We start from the raw sequence: 27,728 nt of genomic DNA on the forward strand, positions 1-27,728 counted from the left end.
ACGACGTTCTTTATCAAATTACTCCAATTAAAGCGTGTTAATAGCAGTAAAATCAGTTTAAATAGTATTAAACACATGCCTAGGCTTTCAGTAAAATTGTGGACATATATTTATATACTGTACAGCTCAGAGCAGATATTACAATGCCTCATGGAGTCTAAGAACTTGCACAGCCGCGTTGGCATTAAGGACCAGATTTCAAATGTGTAACGCAGAGTCGTAATGCTAATATTTTAGAAAGTCTACTCAGGTTGTGTACGAACAGAAGTAACTCGATAGCTTAGAGCGTTCGACTTTAAAATGTGTTTTAAAATACTAATCACCGGAAATTGCTTAAGAGTTCAAATATGCATAAAATATTTTTTTGTGGTCAAAAGGTTAATTATTCAACTGTATATTTATACAGTATAAAAGAAACGAAGTACAGTTTCAGCATTCGCGTTTAGATAATATCGCTATGTGTTAACGGGCAGAAAACGATGAGCTTTTCGCTCTCAAGGTTTCGCACCTAAATGTTTACAAACACGGAAAGTTATTTAGTTATTCAATCGGCTGGCAAGTTGCAAGAGATAGGAGGCAGAGCTTTCCTTGTTTTTCAGAAATGTAATTCCCCTCCCACCGAAGGAAAAGAAAAAGTATAGCACTCCTTCGGGCAGGCCTGCGTGGCATGTAAATTGAAACACGCTCTGTCAGAGAGAGAGGGAGTGAGAGAGTGTGGACTTTTGTACAGTTAAAACAGAAGTTGCACGACAAGGAATAATATTACCAGCATGCTCGACTTCTATAAGTTACTGTCCTTCATGAACAAGACAGTATAACTCGAGACTTCTGCTCAAATACAGGTAAGATTCCTGTTTTCAATTCCTCTTAAATATCGAAGATTGTTTAAACATCTGTTAAACTACCATATTTAAAACTTTACATTACTCGAACTGGCGACCAAAGGCAAAATGTTGAGCGACTGAAACAGACACTAGCTGCTGCGTGCACAGCTCCACGACCAGCGTCAAACAGCAATTTTTAGCCCTACGTGTTCTGTTTGCTTTTGTGAAGATACAAGGTTACTTCTTTGTGTTTGTTATTTCCTTCTTTAAAGGAAACAATCTGAGCAGTCAGCTGACCAGCAATTTTGTTGAAGCTATGGGCACAGGATATACCGTAGCTCTGTCTCCCTGTCAGAAATGGATCATGTACTGTATATTAACTATGGATTATATTACTTCCAGCAAAAACATAAGGTTGTAGTTTTGGAGTTTGGGAAGTAGTTTGCAAAACAGCTTGCAGAATTGAACAGATCACTGTACCTACTTTGGTTATATACCTGATATGCTCTGTTTTTAGTTTCGGGAGAGAATTCACAAGCATTGAAAATCCGTTGTCAGTTATTGAATATATATATATTTCTGGAAGTTGTAGGTTCCAGAAATGTGTAGTTGCACAGTGAGAGGAAGATTAGCACGGTTAATGCGCGTAAAATACTAAACTCAGATTGAAAAAAATTAACTGGACAACAGGAGGCTTGAACGCAATAGATGGTGCCAAAAACTTTACATTCCTGGCGTTAAATTTTCTGTGGTGTGGTCTGTGGTCGCTTGGAATGCCCACAGCTAGTCAGTTTTTTTTTTGTTATGCTGTGTGGTAAACACACAAAACTATAGTACAGTTGAAATGTAACAACACATTAAACGGACTGTATCCAATGGAAATGTGCATTTAGAGTTACAATATGTACATCGCAGTATTGTTAAAATAACAGGAACAGAAACAAAGGTAATAGTGTTATACAGTACTTATTCTACAGTAACTATATTGTATTCACTGTAGGGAAACTGGTAGTTTATGACAATCCCATTGCATGCAACAAATATCTTCATCCTGCTAAAAACCTTCTGAAAGGATTCCCATTTAAAATGTAATGGGCTTGTTTTATTACCATAAAAGCGGTAGAGCTAAGCATTTAGGAAAAAAATCCTGAAAGCTGTTGATTAACTGGCACAATAATTGAAAAGGCAGTTAGGACTACTGAACAGCTCTGGCGTACTGGGTTCAATTCTGCCCTGGAGCTACTTCTGTGTAGAGTTTGCATATTCACCCTGTTTTCTGCAGTGTTTTCACTAGGAAAATTAGGTTCCACCTTCCAAAGACGGGCAAAGTTAACTGGTGTCTTTAAATTGTTCCTGTAGACTTGTTTGCCCACAGTCTTCCTGTCCTGGGTGTAGTACTGTACCTTACGCCTTGTGCTTCTGGAACAGACTTGATAATGCTGCAATCTTTACTGGGAAAAATACCTTTCAGATAACAGAGGTAATTAAAACATCATTACTTTTCATCTTGCAGTATGAAGCACAGTTTGGTTCATGCAAGGAAAAAATGTAGTGTATTTTCAAGTGTTCTGCTAAAGTTACAGAAAGCTTTAGGCTATTTCAGAGTGGTCAGCTATCTGATTACTTAATAAATACAAGACAATTTGGATACCGGGTAGTTTCAGGAAGAATGTTTATCAGGTTAAGCAGGTTTCGATAAAGAAATTCTCAGTAACGTAAACTGAAATGGTCCCTTTTTTTTCTTACACAATTAAGGGGGTTTGCTTTATAATAGTTTATTTTATTAGATAGTTTATTATTTTAATAAATAAAGGACTCAAAAAGAGCAAAAGATAATCTCATTATGAGCAATGTACGAGCAATGCCAGGAGCAAGTTAAATGGATTTGTATGAAATGCCATAGAATTATTATTGTTAGTTAATTAAAGTTGTATGAATTGCTAATGCACATCAATTATGAGAGCACACTGTGCATTTTAATAGATGGTTTGGCTGAGTAATTACTCATTTACTGTTACATGTTCATTAAGTGTGAAATTGATGTTGATTATCAATTAAGTCTATAGAGCAGTATTAACTTGAGGGCACTGTCGTAATAAAGATAGATTGCATCAGGAAGTGTTTGGCAGTAGTTGATTTTCGGCATGTGGTCATCTGACTCACTGAATTGTAGTAATAGAGTTAAATTTCAAGCCTTAAATTTTAAGTGTACCTTTATTTGTGTATAATAAATAGATTTTCCAGTTTTGAACACCATCTAATTAAATTAAAAAATTACTTCTTTACAAGATGAGAATCCTGTTTGAAACCCAGAACATTTTACACAATTCAGCATGTAGCTTGATACATACAGTATGTTAAAAAATATTACCAGACTTGATCACATTCGGAATATTAAAAACCCACCTACTAATTATGCTCCAGTTTTTATTTAAACCTGTTTGGGGAAAAAAGGTTGATGGTTGATGGTTTTCATTACATTTTTAATGTGACTTTTAACATTTAAATATTAGTACTGTAGGTGGTTTAACTGAAAAGTGTAGGAATAGCTGATTTGGTCTAATTCACAGAACATCAAGGATTATTCCTGGGCCTTATTTTTAAAGATAAAAACAATGGTATCCGATTATCATTTCAGTTTTTTCATTGTATGTGTAGGGGGGCTACAGTAACCGAACCATTATAGAAATAAACAAGACTGAGGCTACCTGTATGTGCTGTTGTTTTTCATTTAATACTCAATTCCTGTTTCCCTTTGTTATAATCAAGCCCGAAGTTAATATTCCATTGTATGCTTATTTTCTTATAAAATAATATGCTTAGAATTGTTGACAAACACAGGTGAAAGTTAACATATCTGCATTACAAATGACAATTGAGAGTTGCATAGGAGTCTAGTATACATCCTCCAAACTTGCTGTATCTGTGAGGCGGACAGTGTGCAGTCCTTTAAGAAAGAGTCTAATGTGATATTTGGATCATCAGACTACTAGCAATTAAATGTCCAAAGTGACCCAAAGGACCATCTCTGGATTGTACTCTTTTCTTGAGAAGAGGCCTATACACAGGTGTGCCTTATTATTTACATACCAAATAGAATGAGGCTGGACTGAGGGAACGATGTAAGAAAATCATTGAGAAGTGGCAAACAAGTAGATGAGTGTTGCTTTGGGAACAGAAAGAGGTCAGGATTCCTTGCGTTAATGGTCAAAAGAAAAGAAACGTGATGCAGGCTTTTGAAACAAAAAAGAAATGCCTTTCTGGGTCACATTGCAATTGCAGCACACACAGTAGCTGTTATTACTAATAACAGAAACATTGTCAGAACATAACAAAACAAATTAAAGGAGGCCATTTGCTTTTTTTTGTTTATCTCATGGAATCATCATCATCATTAATGATAATAATAATAATAATAATAATAATAACAATAATACCTTGGTATTCATAATATTGTTATTCAAAACAATTGTGATTATAATAATTGTGAATAATTTTGAATAATTATGATAATACACTGTTTACAACAGTGTGATAATTTGTGAAATATCTAAATGAATAGAACAATCATTCCATTCAAAGAATTGTGTTGCTGCTTTTCCCTGACAACTGGTTGTTCAGAACAAGGACATCAGGATCAAGAGAATGTGCTAGTGAAAGACTGGACGCCTCGCATTACTTCTTAACTGAAACTGTGGGCAAGGAAAAAGAAAACTATTAATGATACAGGACAGTCTTGCAAAGGGTTGGGGTGTTGTATACATTTACCAAACTCAAGTATTCCATGTGCGTTTTTTCTACAGGCTCTGTACCTAATGAAAATGTGCTGTGTGGTTTGACAAAGACATGCAATTGCAGTAATATTCAAATAATTATCTTGTAGCTTTATTATTTTGTTGTTATGGATAATAAATTAACATTATTGTAATGACCTGATAGAGGGAGAAATGGCCTCGCAGTGAATGTCAATCCAATTAATTAGCCTGACTTCCTTGTTCCTCTGTTGTGCTGGTCCATTGTGTTCTGTATCCAATAAAGCCAGTCGCACTGAAATAGCTGTGCATTCCTATTTTGATTTATTTTCTTTTTTCGGAGAGACACATGGCACCGAATGAAAGTCCATCTTTGAAGGATTACTGTGTGTAGTGAATCTTTTACTGTATTGGATGGTCATCCATAGCTTATTCCTATATAAACAGAAATATGTCTTAAAAATCTCAAATGGTATTTGCTGTTTTATTAATTGTTGTGTTATTATTGTTATAGTTATTGTGATTGCTAACAACAACAATGTTCTAGCATAGAAAACTCAAGTAAGGTTCTCGTGTTTTTGGACAATTTTCCATAATGTCCCTTGTACAAAGCTGTAGAACATAAAGCAAAACAGTGATGTTACAGTTATGACCTTGGATGTGAGCTTCAGTGAGATTGAAAAGAAGTCTCTGGGGATCATTCTATGAGCCTGTAGGCTTAAACCATTTCTTGTGATCTGAACTTGCAGAAGGTGTCATTTTGCTTTTAAGTTTGTTATTTGAATTTGTTCCCATCAGAACAAGAAGCTGTGTTTCAATTTAAATTGGTTATTTGGGACTTTTTCATGGGTGTCCGTCCATGACAAAAGGTTAGAGACAGTAGGACCATAGAAGATTTGTATCATAAAGCATTGTTCTTAATGAGAATCTTCACATCTTGAGGTACCGTCAAAAGTCTGATACTGTATTTAGGGCTCATCTGGTCCTCCACCCATCTGACTTCAGTCGCTCATCTGTAGGTGAATCCATGCCTGATAAGGCAGAGGTTAGTGCTATGTGCAGGATCTGGGATTGCTGAAAGGCCAAAGCTATGGCCCCACAGTCTTGCTAAATCAACAGACTTGTGTTTCATAGTCCTAAATAAACTAGACCCTAATTCAGTTTCTGTCCTCTGCTCTTGGTGTAATGTCTGAGATTGCAGTCATTCCTGGGGTCGACATGAAGACCCTTTGAATCCTTGAGTGCCACCTCCTGTGTTAAACAAAGAGACTGACATTGATGTCTGTGTAAACACTGAAGTCCAAGTGGGAAGGGGCTGTGCTGTTAGTCTCCTTGGCTCTTCTGGGATTTGTTTTTTTACTTCTGAGACAGGTCTGAGAAAGCATCATGAAACAGTGCGTCTTTTGTTCATGTTGCAGAACAACCTCTTTCGCTGAGGATATTGCGCGACAAGTCATGCCAGTTGTATCAGCTCACACACCTGATTGCTAACCGTGTGGCCTCTTGCTAGCAGTGATAGCTGATGTCTGTTAGGCACACTGATACATTTGGGGGTAAATCACAGGTAGTGCTACATGTCTTTGTGTGTTTTCTATTGAGTGAGTGCCACAGTGCAAGTCTTCATATGCTTGACAATGTCTAAGGAATCCTCTAAGGGAGGATGAGGCTAATTTCCAAATTTTGTGGCAAATCACAATTTAAACAACACAGGAACTGAGAAAACATCACATTCCCCAACTTTACCTTTGTCTTCCATAGGGAATATTCCCCTTAAAGTAGCTTCACCCACCCCTCACGAGACTCTAGATGGGCTCCTCTCCTTTTAACCTATTTATGTTTCTATGTTATCTGGATGAAGTTTTTTTTTAAGTAGTACCTAAAAACTCACCAGCTGAATACTGTAAAAACAAGAAACCAAACTGTTTTTGCTTAACTTGCATTTGTTTATGGTTTCTTGTGTTTTTCAAGATGTGAGACACAGTCATAATCTGATGAAAAAGGGAAGTGAAAACACATTTTATAATCAAGCCTTTAAAGAGGGCCGAACATATTGAGGAAGAGGATTTACAGTATCTTGTTTTTCAGATATCACATCAGGAACACTTTCTAATGGCTGTCTTAATGCCTGTCCATAGACAATTCATGTTGCTTAACAGCAACAATATGAATTCATGTGGAACTCCCCATCCACTTACTGTATGGTAACTGCATATGTACTGAGTTTGAATACAGTAGGAAACCTTCTGTATACTGTTAGTGCACATACAATTACGTTTAAATCAGAACCATTGCATTGCTATAATGTTTGAATAATTTGACAGAGTTACAGTGTTACAGAGTTTAACTTATTTTTTTGTTGACTATAGCTGTACTTTGTGAAAAAAATAATTAACCTAACAAGGTAAATAGCATCTGAAGGGCTTCTTGATGTTGGATAATAAAAAAATGTTTTTACACACTTGGCATTTTACGTTTAACTAGAAACGTGAGGTGTGGGGCAACGTCCAAGCTCATGCGTTTGTCTTTCCCTGACGTTGTAGAACAATGAACACTGTTAAGGTCAGAGTAGTGTATAGTTGAAAGGATAGGTATGTTTGGACATACCTTAGTGATTGTCTTCTAAATTTAGTCACGTGTCAGCTGTTTTGGAAAGACTCCAGCTACATGTGCCTGACCTTAGGGTTTACTTCAGTAATTTAATTTTTATTGTTGCAGTGCTGTGTTTTCTTCTTTTGCTTGAAGACCCCAGTCTTATCACAGTCTAGTATTAAGGAGCAAATTTCATTTCAGAAATGAAATGAAAACAAAAATGTTAGATGCATTTGTTTCTTACAGTCATCAAAGCTTTAAGGGCTTTTTGGGGAAAGTACAAAATTAGTTCTTCACAACATACCGAGGTCTGATCATAAAAATTAAATTTAGGTTGTAACTATAGGGAGTGCTGAATGCTTATGTTGAAGTCGTTGTCTTGTAGAAGCTTTTTTTCTTTGAGATGTCCGTTAGAAGAAAGTCTGAACATTACTGAAGGAATCTACCATCACACATTAAGAGCCACTGCGTTTGTGAAGCATCTGCGTTTCAGCTTAATGAATCCAATTGTATTTACTTTTCAGTATTTCACTTGTTCTTTCTGTTTTCCCTTCTTTTCTATTGCTTTTACAATTGTACTGGTGTTCTAGTTCTTTCAAAAGTATAATTTACTGCTGTCTGAAACCTTAGCTGTGATTATATCACTTCTTTGGTATGTCATGGTTGAGCAAAAAAAAAAAAAAATCTATTAAAAATACAAAACCTCCTTTTTAGAATGTGGTTTAAATATGGCTCATTGCTCTCTGACACCTTCACAGTATAATCATATTCTTGGTGCCATGTGGTTGCAACAAGTTCTCCCTTATAGGCTGCAACTGTTCTTTTATATGAACATTCCAGTTCTGGAAGCCTGTAACATTCTAAATCGTTTGAAGAAAATCTTACTCATAACAAGGAAAAACTGCTTTCCTGCATTCGGCCCATCTGTCATAAAGCTAGCGCACCATTTAGATTCCATACGGCTGCAGTTTTTTTTTTTTAATTTGGAGGCCCTTAGAGTCTCCATATGGCTGCTCTTGTGCACGTTGAGGAAATGCTTTATGAAGCTATTAAAAGATATTATCCACCAAGTCTTGCAGCTTTTTTTAGCAGTACCGCAGTAGTTAAAAAACACAGCCATTGTAGATACATTTATGCGTACAGAGTGGGGTTGCTGACACAGTGCATCTCAGGGGCCAGAATGTACAGTATGCTTTCCTTTACTAGTGGACTTTGCAATGGTCGAGATGCAAAAGTAACTTATACCGCTTAATGCAGTTAATCTTATTTTTCTCCACTTTTTTCTTGAGATCTTTTTTTACCTTTGCGAATTTGGGTGGTCATGTGAAAGTGATGCTTATCGTTTTCTGCTTTGGCATATCACAGCGTTCAACACCAAACATCTTCAAGGAATCTGTCCTGTGCACATGAGACCTAAGCACAAATGGAAAGAAAGTGTTTATTTGTGATGCACACTCACTTTCAATTTGAGTCACCTACTGTATACTAGATGAAAATATGTTATAATTAAATTGCAATCAAAGTAGAAACTGAATGTATATTACTGGTGTTTAGAATTACAGAAATATTATTCTAAATAATGAATGATTTCCCCCCAAATATGAACACACGTAGTTGTTAAAAAGGCAAGCAAAGGTTACAGTGAAAAATATACCACAATCTCCATTTTGTCTGTCCCAGTTCTAAATTGTTATTTGCTAATCACTTTGCCTTACCACTAAAACCTGGGTATTAGCTCAGGAGTGATAAAGACCAGGTATGCCTAAAACTTTCTTCCCTGGCTACCACCAGTGGAGCAGTTATAGACACTAGGCTTCCCTACTGCCAATGGGAAAAATAACAGTTTAAGACATGCTGTACATTTAAATTACAACTCTGCAAATAAGCTACATTCTTCTTCTGTATTTGAATACAAACAGAAATTCTTAGGACATTAAAAGGAAAAGACACTACCAGAGCTTTCAGGCATTTCTGTACTGTTTAAATTTTTCTTACATTTAGACTTTCTTTAAAGTACTGTATCAGCCTGTGGTATACAGAAAGGAGAGATTGTGCTTTCATCTTGTGTATCCTTTTCTCCACTCTTTCCCCACCTCTGCAGCAGCCCCTTGGTCACTCCTCTCTCTGCCCAGGAGGTCAGCCCCTTGTCCAGTGGGTTAAACTGAATTTAATGCGACTAAATCACTCAATAAGCATTTGCAATACCCTTACTCAATTCTTGGGTGCTGTTATTCCTAGTGCATTCATTGACTGAACAGCAATTTGAATATGATGTTTTAAAATAAATTTCAATATAATGTATCCCTTTGTAAAAGAACTTGCTTGAAGATCTTTGTTATTGTTCCTTAACTATTTGAACAAGATTCTTGTTTCAGGAACACATGAAGTAATATGAGGTAATTAATTATTTTAAGTAACTGGCTGATGTTTGTACCTGTTGTTCAGGCGGTTACTAAAGTGGAATAAAGGGCTGTGCTGGAACTCTACAGTAGCTTGCAGGAGAACAAAAAACGATGATTAACTTCTAAAAGAATATCTGTTTAATATGACAATACTTTGCCAGTATTTGTTGGTTATGTGAGCATTTTTTTGATTGCTTGCTGTTTGATTTTCTTGTATTGGCCAGTTGCAGAAAGAGATGTTTTTTTTTCTCAATGTCCTTGTGATTGTCATGTTATGAATAATCTTTTTTATACTATATTTATTAATTACCTGTTGCTAAGTGCAGTCTGCTGTTGTATTCTGGCAATTAAATGGATCAGTCATGCCAATAAATTCCTTTGAATTTAATTGATAGGAGGGGTTGCCTGTCTGTCCTCATTTTGCTGAGATCACTGCAAGTCTAGGAAACCTCATCAACAATACCCAACAGAAATAATATTAAGAACTCCTTGCATTTGTATAACTTTTCATTCAGTAAGGGATAAAAGTGGTCTTTATGGAAGAGTGGATCCCATGCTGATACATAAAACTCACCTGGGTGATGCACAGCAGCTCTTCTGTGCCAGCAGCTTACTACACAGCGGGTTGGTTAAACTAAGAAATTGTTTGATCATTTCATCTTAGGGGAGAAAATTAAGTTTGCTAGCAGCTAATTTAGCTTGGTCATGAGGTAAGTAGAATCACCTCATTAAAGTAGAATCTTTAATGACCAAAAATAGTTAAGACTTCAGTGTAAGATCTCACTGGTATCTCCTTCTGTCCAGTGCCCTCTGTTACTATTCTAGAGCATTTGGGATGCCTAGTCCAGAGGTCACATTGTCTAATACTAGATAAATGTTATACTGTATATACAGTATACTCACACATACATAACCAGTGATAGCCATGGAATAGTCTCCTTGTGCTTCTTTGAGATACTCTATTCCAATAAAATTAGGTCAGCATTGTCAAACAAGTGCAGTTCCATCCTAACTGCTGATGGTGAACAAACACTTATTGAGCTCAGTTAGAATCACAGGGTCCTCTGCTGTTTATTCAGCCTGAGAACATTGTGACTTGTTAAATATTTCGATGAAATGGATCTGAATTCCTGCCCCTTTTGAAGTATCTAGCCACTGAAAAATCGAGGAGAGGGTTCCCAAGTCCGAATTAGATCTTACAATTGTAATCACCGGTTATAATTCCCTGTTCGGAAATGTCCAGCTGTAATGTGATGAACAAGATCATTTCAACAAATGCAAAGATTCTGGGGCTAATTGCGTATTTCTTAATGTAGTTCTTGCCTCACTTTTAATTAAATAACTGAAGGGCAGGAAGAAGTATTTGCAGATCATATCAAACATTTGACACTGAGTACACAAATGGTTTCCTTGCCTTGTAATACAATTTATTATGCTGGAAGGAAACTTAAACAGGCCATTGACACACCAGAAGAATAAACATTAGGACCTTCCTGTCAGGAAGTTCTTACCCACAGTGTATAGGACCTGGAGACACCTTAGGGTGAACTTTTTGTTTCTCAAAACAGAGCCTTTTGTCCAGTTAATTAGTTTTTTTTCTATGTACAGTATCTACATTCAGTTTTTCAGTTTTTATAAATTGTCTGCTTTAGGTTTGATGCTGATAATAAATTTAGCACCCAAATCTCCATTTATTCTGTCCTCAGCTCCTTTAAACAATTATTGCTCGCCAAAAAGTGATATACCATAAACGCCTCTTAATAGGTTACCAATTAGTGACATATAAACACAGGTGGGAACTGCACTGGATTAGAGATTCCCATGCTTAACAGAAGCCTTTTGCCCAATGAAGTACATTTTAATTTCTTTCCTGTGCTCAAATCAAATCAAATCTTCAACCACCAGCCAGTACTTAATAGCAGCTTTCCAGTGGGCACAGTAAATACTGTATAACCGTTTAGCTAATGGAAAGCCAACAGCAGGTGTTGCCTCTGCAATTTGCCAGTGGTGGTGGGCAAGTTGAAGATTTGATTGAGTTCAGTCTCTTAAAAAAAAGGGTAATCTGGTCTGAGATTCTTTGTGGACCTCTAATCTGTGGTTTAAGGTGATTTTTTTCAAATCTTTTCAGGATTTTGGGTTGAGAATGCACGTGTTGCTTCCAGGAAGCTGAAGTTTTAGAAAAATATCAGGGGTATGGTTTGTTGGAACAATACTGTTAAAAGACTATACTAATCAATGAAATGCTATATTTGTTCATTAAGACATATGAAGAACCTAAAAACCTTTCCAATTTTTCAGGACTGATTAAGGTCCTTTAGATGACTGAACTATTTGAGTGCACATACATTTATCTTCTGCAACTGTCCTTCAAAGATATTTTTCAGCCGACCGTGGATGTGATCTTCAATGTCCATTTTATGTTGAATGCAATGCATTTTCTGTTTGAATGTGTCCTTAAGGGTTTGTGCACTTTTATAAGGCTGTGTGATTTTCTTGAATTTAGTTCTTTTCAACACACGATTGTTAAAATAAGGAACAATTAAACCCCCTTTATGATGTTATTGCTATTAAAACTATTTGCAAGTATCTAATAAAAAGTTCTCTCATTTTATGAATGTTCCTACTATGAAGTTGAAGTTGCTATGCATCATCTGGTAAAGTGGGTCTAGGCAAAATAAGGTAACACAGATTTAGTTAAGTTTTAGAGGCTTCAAGCATGTCAAAGAATTTAATACTGATGAAATGGACCGAACTGTATGAGTATGACATCCCTTTGACATCTGTGTGTTTCCCTAGTTAGTATAATCACTGTGATCTGCTTTGCACCAGTTAAATCATATTGTATTTACTCAAACTATAGAACATGACAGAATTTCAATTTTGAAATATACCACCACTTTACAAGAACTGAACGCTGCTCTTAAAAATCACTAAAGTAAGAGTGTTGTGTAACAGCATTGTCAGAGATACTTTTGGACAGTTTATTGCAAAGTACAAACATGAAAAAAGAAAATAGTTCTTGTACCTGGGAGTTTGTATTTTGGAGAGGGGTGCAGAGAATTGACAGGGTAGATCTACAGGACCGTTTTTAATGTCAATGTGCATTCTATGAATAAAGATATTATATACTATACACTTGAGTAAGACATGATGGAATGGAAATGTGTTATTTGTATTTGCACAGCATTCACTGCCTGATACCTAAAATGCATTGCATTAGAAAAGCACTTCCTGAATGAGCAGGGTTATTTTTTTGCATTTTTAAATCACGTTTGGGCTCATTAATAATAAATCTATCATCCTTGCAAGAGACAATTAAGAGAAAAATAAAAAAAATACAAATGCTTCTTTCATCATGAAATAGGATTGGCCGAAATACCAAAATAGAGTTAGACATGTTAAGGACAATGTATACAATTCCGTTATCAAACTACTGAACTTACTGCAATACAAAACCTGAAATTTATAATACACATCTTAACACCCAGCGACATCCCTTCCTGATAAGACAAATGTCAGCTGTGAGTTGTTTAAAATTTGAGCACTGTGACTGGAAAACAGCACTGGACACTAAAAATAGTAAACAGTTTTCGCTGTATTATCTTTCAGGATACAGACTAGTAATAACTTGCTCCTGTATTTATTACTACTACTATGTTTAGTTTCTGGAAATGTTGACTTTCTGCTGCTAGTAATGTAAGGTGACCCTTAGAATTGCAGATTTCTCAGTTTTTGAATAGCTTAGTTTTCACTACATACTATTTAGCATGTCCTAGTGTAGTATTAAAAAAGTGATATGCTGTTCTTTTATACGGTACATGTTTCCTGCAGGGAAAGATTAAAAAAGATGTGAAAATGTTTCTTGTTGCTTTATCTTTGAGACTAAAATTGCTCATTTTTGTAGTGACAAGAAGGTTCTTGAGACTAAAGTCCAGGTCTTGCAGTTCCTTCACAGAAGATCATGTTAAGTAGGTGAAATATTGAAAGGGTGATATTACTCTGTTATGAAATGATATTTTTATGAACATTGCTTAAATTTAATGTAACTTGAAACCCTTCCAGCATTCTGAGAGAATATTCTATTGTAAAAGAGAAATCTCCTCTGTTGTCTTCTGGTCTTCTGTTCTGTACTGACAAAATGTATCATCAATTGTATTGTTAAGCGCCTTGGGGCAACCTTGTTGTGAAAGGCGCTATATAAAATAAATTGAATTGAATTGAGAAATGTGTAAAGTTCTAGTGAAAGAGTCAATATCCTAATGCAGAGAAAATGCTAGTTGTTGCAATCCTTTCTTTATGCAGTTTTTCTTTAGTGGTTCCAAGACCCAAAGCAGCATATAAGTACAGTATCCAAATAATGTCTTATTTTTATTAACATAGTTAAAAGAACCGATCCTCAACTTGATGTTCTTACTAAATCACTGTTCGTTTCGTTGTTTTTCCAAACACACCCATTGTGAAAGGTTAGATGTTTTAAGTTTTAGGCAGTATTATAAACAAGCGGTCAGTATGATTCATTGTGCTACTTCCCTATAAATGAATGAATCACTGTAATGAACTCTGTAAACTTGGGAAGCTGTAAGAGATTTTTTTTCAACATTCATTAGGATGGGGAAAATGCGAAAGTCCTAATCCTCGTTTTTGCTCTGTTAGTCCTTACTGGAAAGATAGTGATTTTTATCGCCATGTCCATTGGAGTTCGACACTGCAACATCTCTGTTTAATGGTGCAAATCAGAGAAGATATTTACAGTGGCGGGAAAGCTGTGTAGGAGGACTGTCTTTAAACAAATCCATAAATGACCCTTTCAAGAAATCGTGGTGTACCATAATGATATATATGCTTTTCTGAGCCTGTAGCTTATTGTGCAATCCGGTGGCAGACGTTGGTTTAGTTTTCAAAGCCCTTCTTTCATAATAGATCTGTGATTTATCAGGTTTCCCCCCTTTTTTTAGAAAAGGGAATAGTAAGCAGCATAATCAGATTTCAGAATAATGTTTATAATTTGTGAGTGAATATGCCAGCTTTTCAGCCTTTACCTATTTGATTCTTTCGCTTTGTAAAACAGCAAATTAGAGAGCCATGTAACACAAGCATCTGCCAAAAGGTTTAAATCCATCGTTTAGATGCTTCTTCCGATTCAGGTGCCAGGGAGCGTACACCCTGGATGGGACGCCAGTCGATCGCAAGGCAGACACAGACATGCACAAACTAACGCCTCAGACCACTTTTCCCAGAAGTCACGTACTGTAACCTACCAGTATGTTTTTGGGCTGCTGGAAGAAACCAGAGCATTCTGTGGAAACCGAAGTGAGCACAGGGAGAACATGCAAACTCCACACAGACAGCACCCCAGGTCTGGAGTTGAACCCAGGGCGTTAGTACTGTGAGGCAGCAATGCCAACCACTGTGTTACTGTGCCGCCCGCAAGAACTTTAATATTTTGTTAAATTTGTGAAGTATTAACGAATACAGAACTAAAATGCTACACTCTTAACTTCAAATAGAGAAACCATCCCTTGTTTGACCTTTCCTTTTCCTGATTTGGTGCAGCTGGCAGAAGGATTCTGAACAGAAGACAATACTTTTGGCTTCCAAAGAGAGTGAAAATAATTCCAGTAATCCAATCTTGTTTAAACAATAGCAGGAATGAAGAACACAATAATACAGTAATTGGTCCTTGTACAACATTTGAGAAATTTTCAGAGTATATTGAGTTTATAGCACGCATTGGGTATACATAAATTAAAGGAAAAATTAATCAATCCAAATGCATTTTAAGATTAGTTATTAAAATTGATGACCAAAAGTTTTGTCTGTGTACTGTGTACATTGTACTATACTGTGTATATAAAGCTGTGTACATTGTTGAAATTTCTTGAAAATATCATTCACCACATAGAGAGAAAAAGGTGCTTAAGAAACTGATCATCTTCTTCTTCTGTCATTTTAAATAGATTGAATTTAAAGGAGAAAACAAGTCTTTTAGAGAAAACAACTTTAAAAACTGCAAGTAAGTGTCCAACTGGCTACTCATTTAAAACATATGTATCATGTTCATATAAATCTGGCATCACAATGGTACAGTGTTTAGCATGGCTGTCTTGCAGTGCTGGGGTCCTGGGTTCAATTCCAGACCTGGGGTGAAGTTTCTATGTTCTTCTCATGTTTGTGTGAGTTTCCTACGGGTGCTCTGGCTTCCTCCCACAGTCCAAAGACATGCTGGTAGGATATTTGGCTTCTGGAAAATTGGCCCTGGTGTGAGTGTGTGAGTATCTGAGTGTGCCCTGTGATGGACTGGTGTCCTGTCTGGGTTGTACCCTACTCTGTGCTTGTTGCTTGCAGGGATAGGCTCAAGTTCCCCCTGAATTGGGCTTTTTTAGGTCATTTGGCTCGTTTGGTAGATAGTGCCATTTTGAACCAAGGATCTCATCGAGGTGTTTCTTGAAGGAAGCCAGGGTATCAGCTTCAACAGCTTGACTGGGTAGCTTGTTTCCTTCTTCCACATCCCTTTGTGTGAAGAAGTGTTACTGCTTTCAGTGTTACTGCAAATGCACTTCCGCATAGTTTCCACTAGTGTCTTCTCTACCGTGTCTAACTGTTTATTTTGAAGACGTCCACTACATGGACTTTGTCCATGCATCTGAGGGTTTTGAATGATTGTATCAGATCCCTTCTACTTGTCTTTGTTCATGACTGAAAAGGTTGAGTTCTTTTATCCCGTCAGTGTAGGTCATTTACTTACATCCTGGAAAGCATCTAGTTTCTCTGCTCTGGAAGTATTCCAGAGAAGCAATATATTTTATTAATGTGGTGTACAGATTTGTACACAGTATACTAAATGAGGCTTTACTAGTGCATAATATAGTTTTAACAAGCGAGTCATCAGATATGATCTACAATAAGAAAAGAAAAATGGGTCTTTAATTTTCTGTCCAATTGGCTTGCACATCTGATTACTTTAATTTGCTTTAATAAACTTGAGTAATATGATCTGGACAATAGCCAAGTAGCCACCCTACTGGAAATGTTCAAGATGCAATCTCTGTCATTTGTGAGCAATTCATTTGGATGACCTCCATAAAAACTGTTTTACAGCCCTCATGTTTTACATTGCATGAATTCGCTGTAATGTAAAGTGAGTAAGCAAAAGTACACAGAGTTGAAGGTTGATTCATGATCATTCGACAGAAGTCAATAAATGAGCACTAGTAAGTGATGAAGCATGCTGTGACTCAGATAACTTTAATGCAGCTGAAGGATAATTATCAGTTTAAATTAACAGTTTGAAACAACCATATAGTAGAGGTAATTAATTATCACATTAATAGTAGGATATGAAAAAATCTTTAATGTATCAGTGAAGAAATACAAAAACAAAAAAAGCGATTGGACCTTATGAAGTCATTACCTAATATGTTCAAGAAAAGAAAGATGTATAGTTGACCTTAATCTAGAGCAGGGCTTTTTAATTGCATTGCAGATTTGTGCTCCAACTGGCTCTTTAATTAATTGATAGTATAATTAGCACAATCAATGTAGTAATGTCAGTGTTGCTGTAATCAAAGCACTGCAGTGGAATGGAGTTGAATCTAGAGAATGATCACAGCTAAGAGGCTATCTTCTTACTTTGGAAGAAAAATGAGAGAGAAATTCTTAGCTGACTACTGAGTCTGTACTGCTTTCTTATCAGCCTGTACAGTATATTGTAATTACAATGGCAGGCAGTTAAAATGAGATTTATGATTAGTGGTTCTTCAGGTGTTGTTGAATCTTAAAATGTTTCAGCCTTTCAGAGTAATTTGCGTGATTTTGTTGTTGTCCTTTATTGTTTGTTTATTGTCTTACCCATCATTCTTATACATGGAATAAGATATACTGTATACAGTACATAGAATCAAATACAGTAAGTGTGTTGGACACACTGAGCTCTGATGGAACAAATGACCTTCTAATCATAAAGTGTTCTTTTGTTCTGAAACCCCATATTTTTTAGTTCTGAGTATAAAGCTGTTTTTGTTTTAAGGTGACCTTTCTACTCTTAAATCTTAACTCCTGTTAAGATTTTGACATTTGGAAAGCAGTTATTGTAGACCTTCTGTCACAACATGTGAGTCAGATATCTATGAAACCTTAAATTCTGTGTGCACTACTTAACCTACAGCATGTTCTCTTTTCTACTTCACTAGTAGGAATAGGTCAGAAAAATATACTACATTTTAGGTACTGTAAGTTAAGCGTACATACTATTTTTAATTTCCTAAATTCTCTATATTTTCCCCAGCATATGCAGTTGTTAATCAGGTTAACAATCTTACCACAAAGATAGTCATCTACTTTCCTGCTTCCTTATTTTATTGATCCTTTTCATGATTCAGCAACTTAATATTAACTCAGGGGGTGAAGGTGGTTGGTGCTTTTGAAGAAACATTTCTGCACAAAGTGTATGCATATTTTATTGAGGTATCTTCAAGGTATTGTTCATTCATCCACTTTGCTTTAAGTTTTTCAAAATGCAGCAAGTTGACCTGCACACACTTTTTCAAAACGCTCAGCAAGCAATTCAACAGTCAGCTGCCCACTTCAAAGCACATGAATGTTATACCAGCTCTGGACGGATTGGACAAACAACACAGCCATTGGAACTCTACAGTACTTAGGAGTGTGTCAGAGTTTAGGCATTTCTTGTTGTTTAAGTTGTACATCCCACAGAGCTGGTGATACATCAGAGAGTAACTGCTGAGTCAGGAGTCTGAGTTAGTCTTGTGCTAAAGCACGCAATATCTACCAGTAGTGGGCAGAGCTCTTGCTACTGCAGGGAAAGAAGCAGGCAGCTTCTGTAAGTTTGTCATATTACTTTAGTGGTCTTTGTCGATCAGCAAACTGAACTTCAAAATGTTTAAATAAGTTAAAAAAAGAAATAATTGCAAATGACGGAGGGCATCGCAGGATTCATGGATGTCTTTATTTTTAATTCATGTGGAACCCAGGGCCAAAACTCCACACTTCTGCCAGTAAGATCTAAAAGATCAATCCTACAGGACAAGCAGGAATGTTGCACAGAATTCTGTGCACGATACCTACTGTAAATCGGTATTCCATAGTATGCTCGATGTAATATTATACTGTATAGGATCTCTTCTACAGTATATTGTTTGGTAAAAAAAAAGGTGAATATAAGGAAAAAATATGAGGACATCCATCTACAGTATATCCCTGGAGCAGAAAAGCAGCAGTGCAGTAAATGTGCACAAATTTCATTTTCAGTTATTAATCATGTTTGTTGCAGTAACACTATTGTTTTGTTTTAATACTGTTACAAACCCAGGGGTGTTAAAATTCCAAAATAAGGAGGTTATTAAATCAAATCTGAAGATTAAGTAGATATCTGGACACCAGCTTGCTGTGTGTAACTTTTGCTGTGTGAGCAAGTATATACTGTATGACACACATGTCCTTTTATTCTTTGGCATAACTTGATAACAGAGTAATAACCAGGCCCAAACTGATTGGCAAACAAACATTGATTAACAATCATTAGTAAGTATACACTACACAATGTTGCACAACATGCAGTAGTTTTACCTATGAACAGATATTTACAATTCTTTGAGTTCTAGAGCCCTGTTTTCTATAGATATAGAAAACCTAGAAGTCTGCCCCTGTACTGTGAACACTAAATACCTTAATAAACTATTAAAAAAAGGGATTTGTTCCAGGGGAGGCACAGTGGTCATCATTGCTGCATCGCAGTGCTGGGGTCCTGGGTTCAATTCCAGACCTGGGATGCTGTCTGCGTGGAGTTTGTATGTCATTCCGGTGTGCTTGTGGGTTTCGCTATGTGCTCCGGTTTCTCCCCACAGTCTTAAAACATACTGGTAGGTTAATTGGTTTCTGGGGAACACATGAGTGTGTTGGTGTTTGTGTCTGTCTACCCTGTGATGGACTGGCTTCCCATCCTGTGTGTTTGCTGGGTAAATGGTTGGATAGGTGGATTCTGCCCATCACTAAAACTCCCTCTTTCCTTTTGAGTGCTCCCAAAAGAATGGAACCAATTTCCTCATTCTAAACAAAGTCAGCATTAAAAGAAAAGAAACGTTTTCATTCCCAAAGAAATAGAAAATCACAATTTATTGAAATAAATAAGACAGCAAGCTTACTTGCAAAATGAGTGCTGTACTCTTTCGGAGTTCAGAATATTCTTTAGTATGGCTGTCTTAATGATTTAACAGAGAAGTTAATTATCCTAAGTAAATTATTAGGACTACAGAATAGAACTAAAGGGTTGCCAGCCTCTTTAAAAAAAGTAAAAAAAATTAAAAAATAAGTAAAAAAACTTATTTGCCCTATGCAACAAAAAACACCCTGCTCTTACTTGTTCCACTTGTAGAAGTTAAGCTGTGAATTAATATTCTTTGACAGTTTAACTAAGTCTCCAAATGTTTGAGCACAGGCTTTTGTGTCCCTGTGTCTCATTTACACCATCTTCTAAAACTTTTTCAAATTTAAAATCTTATTATCATCTTCAGACACATGTCTTTTTCTCAGGCAGAGCCAATCAATCTCCTTATGGATTACATGCAGGAGGCGAAGCAGACATGATATATTCACAAAAAAGAAGAAACCAATTCATTTCTTTCACATTACAATGTAAGAGCGAACGCTTGTCTTCAAGCTACAAATGTGTTGATGTTGAAATTGTTCCATGAAAGGAAATTGTGGGGACGTTGGAGGGTTTCAAAGATAGAACCACACAGAAATGATGGACATGCCTGCGGTTAAATTTTGTACATTTAAAAGAGATGTTTTAGGACTCCTGTATGATATTCCTGCATATCATTATTCTTTCTTCAAACTAACTCAACAGAATAGTGTTTAACTCCTGTGTAAGCAGGTGTCACAGTAGGGGGATCAGATAGATTCTGCCTCACAGATTTAGGAGTGTGAGTTCAATTCTGGCCCTGGGCACACTCTGTTTGGAGTTTGCACGTTCTGCCTGTGTTTGTGTGGGCTTCTTCCAAATATTCCTGTTTCTCTCATCTTTCCATGATATGCTGCTAGGTAAACTGTCTCTTCCACAAGGAGCAGGATTGGAACTCTGTAGTCCACCCTGTCTGAAATAGAGCTGCATAAATATCAACATAACTGAGATAAGGTTAAGGTTTTCGGTTACTTTCATTTGTTTCTTAAAAACTTTATGTTTTCTTTGCTTATCTGATGTAGGAACAATCTTACTCAAGTCTGGTCGGACAGGAAGGAAATTCGGAACTGACTCCCTAGCTGTTTTTGGCAGCTGTGCTTCCTATAAAGAATCCATTTTTATGATTTAAAAAAAGAAAACCTTTATGGTGCCGTGACAGTGCTGCCTCACACATTTCAGGTCTTAGGTGTGACGGCGGACTGGGACGCCATTTGTATAGAGTTTGCATGCTCTCTCTCTGTCTTCACATGGGTTTTTGCTGGGTCCTCCATTGTCCTCCAGTCTTCCAAAGACGTGCTGGCTAAGTTGAGTGGTGTCTCTGAATTGTCTCTGTGTGCTTGTGTGTGCATGCATGAGCCCTAGAATGTCATTAGTGTTTAATAGTCATTAATGTTTTAATTTAAAAAACTAGTTTGTGCTCATCTCCTTAAATGTGATCAAACACATTGTACTTGCTATAAAAGAAATATCAAATCGTTTTTTTACAGGAAACTGAGTTCCTTGAAATTGCATGAATTAGGCATCATGCATGATGATAAGGCATCAGGAAATGTTACTTCACTCCTTAAGACTGAGAGCATCTGTGTTTTTCACTTTAAACAGCAGTTTTTGCCTACTAATCTCCTGATAACATTTTTTGGTTTGTTTCTAAGATGTAGTAATACCTACCATGGAATATATGTTAAAGCCAGCATTCACAAGGAAGATAAAGACTCCGTAATACGAATTTTAAGACAATAAACAAATATAAAAATGTTACTGTTTATTTTGTCTCATCTGCATATTTTTAATTCTTGGTGGATCAAGATAGAATAAATCAAGATAGAATAGTTTATATATGTTTTTGCATGAAGACAAACCCCTGTAATGCTGCAATTGAGCCATCCTTATTTTACTATGTCAAGACCTTTTTTGTTTTTAGTCCTTTTAGACCTTTAGAGGTACCACACTAGAGCATGATGAGCCAGGAATTGCCAATGAAAATGGAACAAAATACCCAGCACGTTTGTAACACAGCTAACAGACAAATTGCCCCATAAATGGCAAAACAATTATCTCGATCAGTCATGTTAGAATTGTCAAATAAAGATCGCCATTAGCATGCCCCGAGCTTGCTTTAAAATTTAAATTTTATCCAGTGTTAGTAGGCCACCCTGCTCATGGGCCCTGACCTGACCATTGGTCTTCATCTTGATTTCTGCACAGGCCATGTGATGAAATCAGATGAGATGTCAGTCCAGGATAAGGTCATTAATTTCTTCAGGTACCGCAGAGCTTGGCGTTTCTGGTCATTCAATGTATGTACCATATAGGCACTGGGATTTAGGTCAAAGCTTTTTCCTTACAGCCTCTGCAAGGACAACGGGTTTAATTTTTTTAATCAGCAAGGGGGTTTATTATCCTGATTAATGTTGGTCCCCGACCTATCGAATGTATAAAACATCAGTCATTTTGCTTTACCTTATTAAAGTGTCTTGTATGACAATTTCATGGACTCTAACCTCATCCTTATGTTTCCAGGCTGGTACAGTTAGAGGGAAAACCTCACCAGCTGAGCTCCATTCTGGGAACTGGGTTAGCAAATTAAGAGGAGTAGACTGTATCAACTTGGATTTGTCACTGAAGATATGTCTGATTATGAATATTCTAGCCTTTTCAATTACTTTGGTAGCTTTAATTGTGGTTTCTTAAAGAAAAGCAAATGTTTTAAAGGTTTCTTCTTGACAGATATTGCACAAAAGTGAGTTAAACTATATTATTATTATTAACCATGCCATATTACATGGTTCATAGAAAAATAATTCAAAGCAGTGAATTATAATTTAAATTGGGCCACAGGGCCTTTTTTTAAAAAAATGACTGTTTCTAAGCTAAAATCTTCTTGCAATCATGTACTAAATTATATTGTAGAATGTGAACTTGTATAAAGTCTGAGTTTATAAAAATATTATTTCTTTTTGTCAGATTTTTTCACGTTTATCTGTAGAGAAGACAGGGTAAAATGCTGTACAAGACGGCAGCTTTTCACTTTTTTTATCTTTACAATGAAGTTTCATTTTGGGTCGTTTCCTGTCTTCACCACAAACCTTGCACTTCTTGGAAAATCCATAGAGGCTAGTGCTCAGGCGTGCAATGTTCTGCTTAGCGGTGGTTTCATTTCTTGTTTGTATGCTTGGTGGTGTAGCCATGGTTTTTGTGGTTAACTGTTGTCACGGAAAGAGTGGACTACGGTGAAGTCAGGTTAGTCTTCAAAGAGAATTTCTCTGGTGGAAAGTTTAAACTGCGATTGAAAGTTTCTTTGTAGTTCGTAGTGGGCCTTTTATTTAAAGACTGTACAGTCCCTAGACCTCCTAACACACAACCCCTAATTTACATCAGACCAGTAATTTACATTACCAGTGTTTTATCCATTATACTGGTTTTGGATGAAGGATGATCCCCTCTGCAAAAAAATGAGAACACAGTCATTGGGGCAAAGATTGTTTTGACTCAAATATTGATGCTGTGCCCTCCAAAAATAGTCCCAATGAAAAAGGAACAAGAAACACCAGGTAACTGAATCGTTGACAGATTGGATGATGTTTCCGTCATTAAGGCTCTTAAACAGTAATTATAATTCCCCTGCACTGTCATTATATACTGTTTTATGGAAGGGGAATGATTCTAGTGGGCACATACTGTAACTTTCTACAGGATTTAGAGAAGGAGCTTGTTGCTTACAGTAGTTTGCAGCCTAAATTTAAGTTTGCAGCTTAAATTAGAAATTGGTCAAGTTGGTCATTGTGTTTAAACAAATTTAAATTTTAGTGAAAATAGATAGAACCCCAGGACTTTAACCAGTGCTCCCAGCACCACGAGGCTGCAATGCTAAACACTGCACCATCTCACTGCCCTCTTGATAGCTGTTTTATTTAAACCACTTGGTCACAATCATTTATTCGATTATTTTGCTATATTGGACCACATAGGCAGAGTGAGGCTGAACTGCAGCACAGAAGATCTTAGGGAAACTCCCTCAGATTAATATGTGGCTTTACATGAGGGCAGTGGATTGAGTAACACTTGAATTTAATCTCATTCTGAGTGGAGCCTGTCACAGCTGCTCTGCCAAACAAACCGCTACCTACTTCTGTTACGAGTTCAGTCTGGAGATAAGTTATAGTGTCACGAACCCGTTGTTTTAGTCTCAAGAAACATATTTCTTCATTAACATATTGAAACTTCATTAACACATTGATTAACACGACTGTTTTAATAAACACCACCCTCAAAGCCTCAACGTGCCTGGGCTCTCCACCTCATTACAGGACAAGATTAGAGTGACTTTGGTGCTTCTCCCCTTATTCAATATTCAGAACATGCAGGACTTGTAGAGCTACAGTTAGGTTTGGTGAACAAAAGGTTCTTGCTGGAGGATTGATGCAGCAATGTGATTAAAGAGAAAGGCTTCGCAAACAAACGATTAACTGTTCCTCTCATTCAGCCATTCATTACAGATCATTTGACCACGTTACAAATGGAACATAAAGACCCTTGTGTTCTTTCTCCATCCTGTTGAACCCATCCACTTAGTACTAGAATTTCTGGGATGGGTTGAAAAAGACCAGGATAATAAAACTATATTGCTGAATGCAGTGTGTGACTATTGGTGCAGCCTTAAAACTAAGCTGGTGACCTGAGGCATAAAAATCCTGAGAGAGCAAAGCTTGTGATTATACTGTATCTGCGAAATGAGCTTGTTGTGCATGTCTTGCATTTAGAGATCACCTGTCTATCCACTTAAGGATCAAGCAAAGAAACCATATTTGCATTCTATTCAGTCTGTTTATAAGAATGTTTAAATCCCTTTCATCCCAAAGAATCCTACTGTACATGATGGTCCGGGGCAGCCATTGTGTTCCCATTTAGCAGCTTAGTGATATAGCAGAACACCCAGAGAAAGTTCTTTACCTTAGATAAGTCATAATTTACAAGCCTAGAGTGGAATTTAGCCAGGATTTTATCCAAAGTTAACGTCCCTACTCTTGCATGTGGTGTCACTGGTTCTTTAATGACTAACATGGTCGGTTGAACATGTCTCCTGAAGGATAGGACCACTTACAGAAGATGGTCCCCAGTCACCAAACTGGATCATTGTTCATCCATTCATCCATTTTCTAACCCCTTCTTCCAATTAAAGATCACAGAGCAGCTATGGCCACAAGGCAGGGTGCATTTTGGATAGGATGCCAGTCCATCGTAGGGCAGACACACAGGCACAGGCACCAGCGTTGCAAGGCAGTAATGAGAATCACTGTGCCACCATGCCACTCCCTGAATCATTTAGTTTTTGGAAATTCTGCCATAGAAGGAAAAGCACCACTTACTGGTACAACCTACACCACTTACAACAGTAGTTTTGCTTTCCTGTAGGTCTCTTATTCCAACTTTAACCAGGCCCAGCCTTGCTCAGCTTTTGACATCTGATGAGCTCAGGCTAGAAGTCAGTGACTGCTGGAACACGGGGATTAAAACGATTTAGAGCATTCGGATGCTGTGGGTGCAGGTTAAAGACAATGAAAATGATTGAACAGGAAGCACAGAAGAGTTGACTGGTTGAAGAAGTGAAACATTCATATCTCGCACCTTTACCCACAAGTGTGAAGGAGTAAATCCTCAAAGTTTTTTGCGTCATACATATAATTAATACTTTATCAATAAATATTTGTAGATTCCTTCATAACACCCTGCATTGAAGTAATGCAAAGAGAAACGCACACAGTAACCAAGTGGAACAAAAATTGCAATGTATAGACGGTACAATTAATAGAATTGTCCGATGCCTGCTCCAATTCGTGCTGCCCCTAAAGCAGCAGGCAGATTGAACCCTGTAGTTTTAATGTTGATTTGTGGCGTCTGGGTTTTCTGGACTGTGGATTATGAGCTTGACCCGTCCACCAAATTGTCAAAAGTAACACCAGCCCATGCAGCCTGGCACGTTCCTGTAAGCTTGCATGAGTTCACTGGTGAGAGCTGCATGAGTCCTCCACCCTGTGTGAACGGATGAGGAACACAGTCGTGTTGCATCATCTCTCCTGTGCTGGTATGGCCCCCTTCTCTCCCTCTCATGCTGCACACTTCATAGGATCTGTTCCCTAAGGAACTCACTGTGTAGAGCTTCCAGGAAGGCCTATACTTCTCAGATTATGTGTTCGCCTGATTAAACTGTATTTGTCCTGTGGAGCCTTATACTTGACCGCAGAGTGCTATAGGATGTCTCCCAGGTTTACTGTAGACAGTTTTCCCACCTGTTACTACTTTATGTGTTACTGAGCTGCGTTTCATGAAAAAAAGAGAGAAATTAAGTTCTAGGTTAGTCCTAGGGACCTTTAATTGGAGTGGGGTGTCGTAGATTAACAGCAGTCTTAGTCTTCTCTTAATTAGATACGCAAACAGTATGCTATTCTAAATGTGTGCTTAGATACATGAAAATGAGCTGGACAAAAACCTCTCAGATTCATAGGGAAGGTTATTTCCCTGAAAGTCTGATTGACTGATGTGTGGACGGGTGATTACCTAGGAAAGTCCCCCTTCCTACTTAGGGAAAGTCTGCCGGTCTGCAAGAGAAACTTCCCATGAAATTTCCCATCAGATACACTTGGGTTGAGGCGGAGGATAACCTTTCTCTCCCTGGGTTATTTTTTTCAGTTCACATCAACTGTGGCCTATTTCAATTGGAATTGGATATTTAAGGTAAAGGTGAAAATATCTGAGGCTATGGCGGAAGAAATGATAACATTTAAATGTTGATGAGCAAGTATCAGCTTTTTAAATAAATGTAGTCAGATGAACACAATTTGAGCTCCCCAAAGCCCATTTGCTAGGTCTTGTTGTTTCTTTTAAATGCCAGCTGCTTTTGAAGCCGTGAACAGTATTAAAGAGTATTACTTCCCCATTAATTAATGTGAAATAAGATTATAGTACAAAACCTAAACACATTCCTCAAACAAGTTACAACGGCCTAGTTAATCTTGGTTTATTTGTCTTCCACAGTACAATACGTTTCATGTGCTTTGCCAAGGCTTTGAACAGTGCACATAACAAGTGTTAAGATCTTTTGCAGATATTTACCCAAGCCTGAGAGACTGATGCCTACGTACTGTATGTGCGGTACATTAAAATCACTTTAGGCGACAGCGGTTTTTTAGGGCTTCCTGGTATTTTGTGACCTTCACCCTCTTGTGGGTTTTTTCTTTATGTTCTTGTTAACATACTGTGACAGGCCTCCCTATAAATAGGTGGCTCATGAAACCTAGGCACCTAGAACTCAGAACGGACAGCAACATATAGTGGAAAAGGAGTCTTTATTCTGGCAGATCTTCTTAATATACACCAATAAGCCTTGCAATAATAGAATCCAACAACCAGTTGCCAACATGAGTCCCTTTATATCCAAAGTCTAAATAATTTCCATACTGTATTAAAATGTGTCTCTTAGCCCTCTACCTATAAATGTATTAAATGAGCAAAGTGTATCATGTGCACCTATTGATAGACTATAGAGGCCATTAAGGTGGCTTCATGATAAGTCCTCCCTACAGCTGGTCTGCCTCATGTACACTGTATTTCTATTTACTGTGGGTTAAGACTGAATCATTCTAGAAGGAATTTGGATTTCGTCAAAATTGTATTTTGGCATCTCATCTTTAAAATAGGAGTTAATTTACTGTAAGGGCTTTTGGAATGGAAAGATAAAACAAAACTGAGTGTCTTTCGAATGTGTCACCTTGTGCTGCCGATATTATACCACTGTAAAATGAAAAAGAGAAAAATGGATTCTTCCTGATTCTATTGAAACAACCAGGCTTCAAACTGACACACCCGGTTTTTCTCCTGAATCCTTAGGGACAATCCATGTGAGATACTAATTGGCTTAAACTGCTGTTTATACTATGTGCTCATACATGTGTTTGTGAGCATG

General features: G+C 37.1%; 1 protein-coding gene across 1 annotated transcript in view; it reads left to right on the plus strand.

Moving 5' to 3' along the window:
• The first annotated feature begins 637 nt into the window (after positions 1 to 637).
• Positions 638 to 27,728, plus strand: part of LOC148816047 (serine/threonine-protein kinase Nek6-like) — a 116,033-nt gene continuing 88,942 nt past the window's right edge. Inside the window, exon 1 of the mRNA XM_088940609.1 lies at positions 638 to 842. The gene's annotated coding sequence lies outside the window, so the exon portion shown is untranslated. The remainder of the gene's footprint in view (positions 843 to 27,728) is intronic.

Source organism: Atractosteus spatula, chromosome 23 (assembly GCF_055471065.1).
Source record: "Atractosteus spatula isolate fAtrSpa1 chromosome 23, fAtrSpa1.hap1, whole genome shotgun sequence".
In the NCBI taxonomy this organism is placed as follows: domain Eukaryota; kingdom Metazoa; phylum Chordata; class Actinopteri; order Semionotiformes; family Lepisosteidae; genus Atractosteus; species Atractosteus spatula.